Source organism: Arachis hypogaea, chromosome 5 (assembly GCF_003086295.3).
Source record: "Arachis hypogaea cultivar Tifrunner chromosome 5, arahy.Tifrunner.gnm2.J5K5, whole genome shotgun sequence".
NCBI lineage: Eukaryota > Viridiplantae > Streptophyta > Magnoliopsida > Fabales > Fabaceae > Arachis > Arachis hypogaea.
The window spans coordinates 55,291,688-55,299,186 of record NC_092040.1 but is presented as its reverse complement, the minus strand read 5'-3'; the positions used below and the strand labels follow the sequence as shown (position 1 = coordinate 55,299,186).

The following is a 7,499-nucleotide window of genomic DNA, read 5'->3' as shown; positions in this document are numbered from 1 at the left end:
TTGAGTGTCAAACTGTGATTGCTACTAATGAAAAGCTGAAAGAGAAAAAGTTTGCTATTGAAGGTGGTGCCATTAAAAGAGAAGGCAGGGTTCATGGCGGCATGAACCACAGTATTGATGAGGGAGGGAGAGGAAGCGGAGACATTGAGGGCAGAGATTGGGGGATACAGCAGAGAGAAATTGTGGGTTAGGTCGGCTAAGATCAGGCAATTGTACAGCGAGATGAGTGAGTGTTAACAATAAATAATGGGTATAATGGTAAATTTATTCTTTTTTAATATTTTTTGTAACGTTTATTTTTAAGAGGGACATAATTGAAAAAAAATATTGGTTCAGGGATTCAATTAAAAGAAAAAAAGTGTAGGGACCTAATTAAAAATTTGGCAAAACTATAGAGACCAACTGAGTAATTAAACCTATAATTTTCTAATGACATTTTTATTATATATATAAATCTGTTCGTGTTTATTAAAATAATCTTATTTGCCTTGTGAAAGATTTTTTTAAAATCTTAAATTCTTGTTTCAGAAAATCAATACAAATAAAAAAAAGCAACACAAAAAATAAAAACAAATCAAATTTCATTAAAAGCATAGATTCGTAACTAAAATATGCGCTAACCACCTATCTTTTCCCAACAAATCTTGTTTGGGTGAGCTTCTAAGAAAAGATCTTTTTTTTTTAGTTATCTTTTTTTAAAAAATCTTATGAAAAAGTAAAAGTAATTTTATGTTTGGATATCTCATGCAAAAAGATCTTTTTATCTATCAATTATATTTGGGTACACAACTAGAAAATGGATTAATACAGACAGATTTAGCCTTTATTACAGACGGATTTTTGGTTACCGACAAAATTACCGACGAATTTTGTCCCTCTGTAAAAGCCTCGTCAGAAATTATTTACCGACTGATTTTTTTCCGTCAGAAAATTACCGACGGATTTTTACCAGTTACTGACAGATTTTTCCTCTGTAAATTCTCCATCCATTTCCCGAAGGCAACGAACTTTCCGACGGATTTTCCGTCTGTAATTACAGACGAATTTTTTGATAGATTTTTCGTCTGTAATTACAGACGGATTTTTCGACATATTTTTTATCTGTAATTCCAGACGAATGTTTTGACAAATTTTTCGTCTGTAATTACAGACGGATTTTTCAACAGATTTTTCATCTATAATTTGAACCTTGAAAAATCATCTCACACTCTGAATACAGACAGAAAATCCGTCTGTAAATCCGTCAGTAGGGTAAAATAGAATTTTTTTTAAATTTTTTCATTACAAAATAAATACTTTATATTTGTTTTCTAAATTTACTCCATCAAACACACTATAAATTGAACAAATAAAGTCAAAAATCACATACATAAACATTATATTCATTACATGATACATATAAAATTGGATGTTATTTTTCAATACCATTAGCCAATATCTTATTGTCTCAATAAAAAGATACCCCCAAAAAATAAGATGACCATCCCAATAAACAAGTTCCTCATTATAGTTACTTTTCTATGAATATAATCATATCATTAAATTAATCCCTAAAGTGCTACTTCAGGATGCCAAAATTCAACTCCACTCCACAATTAGGAGGGGGTTCTTATCAGAATTTTCAACAGATCAAGCAAATTACAAATCAAGAGTTAATTTTCCTCATTCAAGCATGATGTTGTTGTTATGACTTGTGAGAGGAGCTACTCCTGTAGTTGCACTTTGTTTCTTCAGTTTACTTGTTGTTGGTGGCCTCCATAGATAGGATAAGCAGCGTAGGCAGCAACATATATGCTTGGATCATGAGGAGAAGGCAATGCATATCCATAACCATCATAAACAGGGGCTCCGTAATAGGTGCCACTCTAGTGGTTGCCACCAAAGTCCATTCTAAACTGTTCTCCAAAGAAATACGCATTGAGAATCATCACAAATGCAATTTAAAGACATACAACATGAAGAAAATTCCGTCAGTACTACTCTCACTAATGTCCTCTCTGGCTCCATGAAAAAACAATGATTCGAGAGTGCTAGAAAGTTTACCTGATTGCATATTTGACAAAACCACACCCCTTTCCAACAGGTATCTTAACAGATACTATCTCACCATACTGAGAGAATTGCTGCCTAAGATCTTCATCTGTAACATTAGGGTCGAGTCCTCCAACAAATATCTATCATAAAATATCAGTAAGGAGAAAGCATAAAAATACAAAAGCTAATAACTGAGTGGGAAACTCACAGTTGCGTTTGTAGAATCCGCTTTAGATTGGCTGGATGAGCCATTTTCCTAGCCTCCTATAAAACGTTACAGAAAATTTTGAATATATTCAGTACAGGTATTTCAAACTCTTGTTACAACATGCAATGGATAAACAAATTTAGAAAAGAGCGCATCTCCATTATCAAAATGAAATTGAAGGGATGGGAAACCAAGACAAGAACAAAATAATGAAAAATGAATTAAAGTAGTTCTATTTGCCTACTAAGTAGTATGTACAAAGATATCATGCTGCAGACCATCTAGATTCCAGAACAACATGTCAATAGAAATTGAGATAATCATCAATTCAACCATAATATTGTTGCTTATATGAGAATAAGAATGTAATTCTCAAAGTCCCCAAAAAGTAAATTCCATGCCAAAACTCAGAAACAAGTAATGTGATTTGGGATACCTTGATGGCCAGATGATTTCCTTGGAGTTGCAGTGCCAATACACATAGGCCTGCTAGAACAATAAATGCCATTCATTTGAGTCACAGCTTTCATCCTCTCGCTATCATCTCCAAACCTAATTTAACCATAGCCCTTTGAACGGCCAGTATTGGCAACAAAGACAACTTTTGCAGGTTTAACAGAAGGAAACACACTAGCAAACATTTCATGCAACAAACTATCTGTAATATCTGTAGCTAAATCTCCTACAAAAATAAAAAGATCAGGAACATTGTCTGAGGACTTCTCTCCTGTACTAAATGTCGCCCAGTTCAGGCAGAAAGGTTGCTCTGTGTTCGGCATCAAAATTTCAGTATAACTTTGTAAAACCTTCTCAACTGTGGCATGTGAATGAAATTCAACAAATCCATAATCCTCTGATAGACCAGTCTACTTATTGCAAATAACCTTGATGGATGAAATCTGCAAAACCATATGGTAACAGTAAGAAGCAATACTATAGGTTTGTAAATGAAATAAGAGAAAGCAAAAAAAGCATTTGATGTTGAAACAAGTTAAGATTTCAAAATTCCAGTTAATTTTCATCAAACTAGAGCATACTTGGTCTGTTCACAAATGCTTTTGAGTGCAAAGGACTGGTCCTTAAACCCTTCAAATACCATTTCGGAAAGTACACTCTATCATTTATAGGTTGTATCCGGAGCACAGCAAATGCAATTAAGAAAGTTAATGCACTGAGGAGGTATATTGCTGCTGCAAGTCCTATATCACCAAGTGAAGCCATTTGCACACTTCAACAAACTAGAGAATAAGCTATTCCCTGAAAAATATATATACAAGAACTATGTCAAAATTCCACTTCATTTATAAAATTAGAATTTAAAATTGCACTTCAGGTACTGCATTGATAGGTAAGAGACAAAAGGACTAGTTTGACAAATTTTTTTGTTTTTTTTTTGTACTAAGCTTTTATTTTTGCCTCCCCCTAAACTCATTACCAATTTTTATTATTTATCCTTTTTTTGTGAGCCATGAAAGTAAAAATTAGCCCTTCTAAGTGGCAAAATCATCCTTCATAAACTTGTAAAATGTATGAACTACCAAACCGTGTGTAGAGGACATGTTGTTTTGGTTATCAGAAAGTCCACAACAGAAACTGAATGATGAATCTACCTGTTCTTACAACACAACAAGAACTAAAATCCAAAACTTTAAAACATGTAAAATTCTTCCAAAATTTCTATTTCATCTAAGCTATCGATGAACATAGAAGAAAAGGGTCTGTAAAATAAAAAACAAACTCGTAAAATTCTACATTTGCAGTGCTGAAAGGTGAAAACTTTCACGATCAAATACCTCTTTAGAAACTGCTATTCTTAGCTGAAACAAAAAAACAAAAATTGAGCACTCCTTATTCTACCCAATTGAGATGATCACAGAAAAATAACAAACAGAGAGAGAGAAAGAGAGAGAAAGAGATAGTAGTGTTAGTTCAAGCGACCAAAAGGGGAATAGCCAGAGGCAAAAACGTCATGAATCATCAAACAAGAAGTAATAGACTAACTTTGGTTTTCTTTTGTAGCTAAATAATGCACAAGATCTAGTTTCAAAGATTAGTATAGGTACTTGTATGAGTGAAGCATACTTCCTTCTAATATAATATTTTGTTCTTGGGTATAACATTTCTCTGTCTCTCTTCAATAATATCTCAATGTAATTCACTATAATCATAATCAAAAAATTTCAACCACGATAAATATCATGTTAAAGCACTAAGATATGAATGAATATGCACTACAAAGAGAAGAAAACGAGCAACAACATCTACATTTCTCACTAGATTCTTCAAACTTTAACCTTTAGACATAAGAAAAATTCCAAACTTATCATCAATGAGTGTGGTCCTTCTGTATTCTACAAAGGAAAAACTCTTAGAAGCAAACTAGTCCAAATAAATGCACAACACCTTCATTTCCACGAAAATATTTACGTTGCTATATTAAATTTAAAATATTACATTACAAAATCGGTACTATAAGTCTATAACTCATTAAAACTTAAGAGACACCATCATAAGAAACTATTTGAAAATTTGCATTTTAACATATATATTTTCTCTTAACTATCATTATTTGAAAAATCATTATGTTAAGTTACCAAAAATTAAAGAAAACCTTATCCAGTTAGTGCTGAATTGGTTGATACATGAACATGAAACTTAAAAGAGAAGGTACACGAAATAATTAACCATTTTCCATTGTCCCCCATTCACATTTTCTCATATAATATAAATATAAGTCCCTCCTTTATGGAACAAGTAGTGGTGGGTCAGGTTTACCGTGTGGGGCGTGCAAGTTTCTGAGGAGGAAGTGTGCTGCAGGTTACATATTTGCACCATACTTCTGCTCAGAACATGAGCTCTGCCTACGCAGAATATGAATAAATCCAAAAACCATTTATTTCAGAAAAAAATGAATAAATAAATCTTATCCCAGTACTATTACAATTTTCTAAGTTCTTTCAAAAAAACAATTGCTTTGTTTAGTGTTTGACAAAAATTAAAGCTGTGAATCCATTCCTTTACCGGCAACTGATTGACCCTTCTATAATTCTGCAAGTGACAAGTTGAAGAGGAAGCCAATATTTAGCATCAAATAACCAATGACAAGAAGTAGAAACTCAGAGAAAATCAGCAATCTCAAGATAAAAGTGGAAGCCACGATGAATGAATCTCACCTCAATATTTAAAAAAATGGATGATGCTACCATCTATATTATTATTTTACCAGGCTATTTTGTTGGTAACTTTTTTAAACATTTGACATAAGACAAGATGCATACTCAAATATATATTATCCCTACTGGGAAACACTCTAGCAAATCCATCATCTTTCTCAATTAACTCATCAACTAGAAGAGATGAAACTGCAGCATCCTTGCTTTGACCAAGCAATGAGGATGAAGGGTACATGTTTGTTCCCATGCCAAGCCTTCTTCTAGTTTCCTTGGCAATAGCAAGCTAATCACCTGGAGAAAAAGAAACCCAAAAGAAATTTCTAAGCAACATGATTTGAATTAATGGTATGAACAAAAAAGAAAAATGACACAACAAATCTTACAAGTAATCATTTTTACATTAACACCAAGGTTCAGGGCTCTTGTGATGGTTTCAGCGCTATCATGCCTGGGAGGATCAAATAGTGGTAGCAGCGCAACAAATTGCCATGGTGCACCATGAGCATCTTTTGATTTCTCAGGTACTTCCTGTTATATAAAGATATTCAAGCAGCAATTATGAATAAAAACTCATTCAACCAAGTTGTAAACTATAAATGTTAATATCTTTTTTTGTAAAACCTGCCTAGCAACCCCCAAAGATCAGAGCCTACGCTCAGCAAACTTAACAATAGTTGCATAGCCTTTCTCCTCACATCCTCTTTGCAGTTGCAGAGGTTTAATATCTAAACCGGGAGAAAAGAATATTGTTAAGTCCACTGCACAAACATAATCAGCTGGTGCCAATAGCAGAATATTTTTACCTGCTCAGAGCACCTTTGCTGGATCTATGCCATTTTCCATCAGATTCAATGTAAGTTAGAGTAGTCCTCTTGTCTCCAGGATTGAAAGGGAAAAAATGGACCTCCCTGATTCCAGCTTTTGCCTGTAAAATTTACATTAAGATTTAGAAATTCTTACCTTTAAATTCAACATATATTTTTCCCTTTTAATTTCTTATATTGAAAAATCAATTTGGGAATATATTTACCTCCTTTGGATTAGCAAGCATACCAATAATTGCGGCATCTATAGCATCTTAATTCTGAGTCCTATATGGAAGACCAAGTTAACATGGATACTAGTCTTCAATCGCTGAGACACTGTGAATCAATAAAAACCTAATCCCCAAAAAATTCAACCAAAATAAAACTAGTCAATGCATTCAGAAACCTTGATTTCACAAACAAGTTTATAAGAACACAAAATAAAGAATTGTAACCGTTACAAGTTCTTATCATAGAATAGGAAATAGAATTAGAGTTAGTGATGGAATTTAATGAAAGAAAGCAGCGATGAAAGAGAAAGGAGATTAGGGTTACCTGCACAGTTGAGGCAAGATCAAAAAGAGAAACGCAGCAACACACGGAGAAGAGAAAGCACTAGTGGCGAGATCGAAGAGAGAAACGCACATTAGGGTTCGAAAGGGAGCGATGTAAGCAAGGTCGATGGAAGGGAGCGATGCGAGCAAGGCTGATGGAAGTTGAGTGCAATGGAGGTTCGGTGAGATGGCGGTGCAAGGCTGATAGTACCGCCGATGAAGCGTTCAGAGGGGATGAATGTGGAATCGTGAGAGAGTGGTGTGAAATGAAGAGGATAACCGTGATCTTCAAATCTTTATTCTAATATTTTCGACGAAAATTTTTAAATTACAGACAGATTTTTTGTCTGTAATAATTTAATTAAATACAGTGTTTTGTCCATTTAATTACAGATAGATTTTCTATCTGTAATTGTTTCTCACAAAAAAAATTAATTTTTTCGATGGAATTACTAACAGATTTTCTTTTCCGTCTGTAATTTATACTAATTCATTTTTTTGTTTTCCGACAAAAAATCCTTCTGAAATTCCGTCTGTATTTCCATGGGATAAAATCCGTCAGAAATATCCGTCTATAATAACTAGTTTTCTAGTAGTGGTATAATAATATAAAAGTACTTTTTGTTTATTTATTACATAAAAAAATATCTTTTTTAAGAAAAAATATCTTTTAAAAAAATATAAATTATACCTTCTCAAAAAATATCTTTTTTTATTTTTCTAG

At 33.2% G+C, this 7,499-nt stretch overlaps 1 pseudogene; it reads right to left on the bottom strand.

The window, feature by feature from the left end:
- Nucleotides 1-1,472: 1,472 nt before the first annotated feature.
- Nucleotides 1,473-6,483, bottom strand: LOC114927770 (polyadenylate-binding protein RBP47-like; annotated as a pseudogene).
- Nucleotides 6,484-7,499: the final 1,016 nt, after the last annotated feature.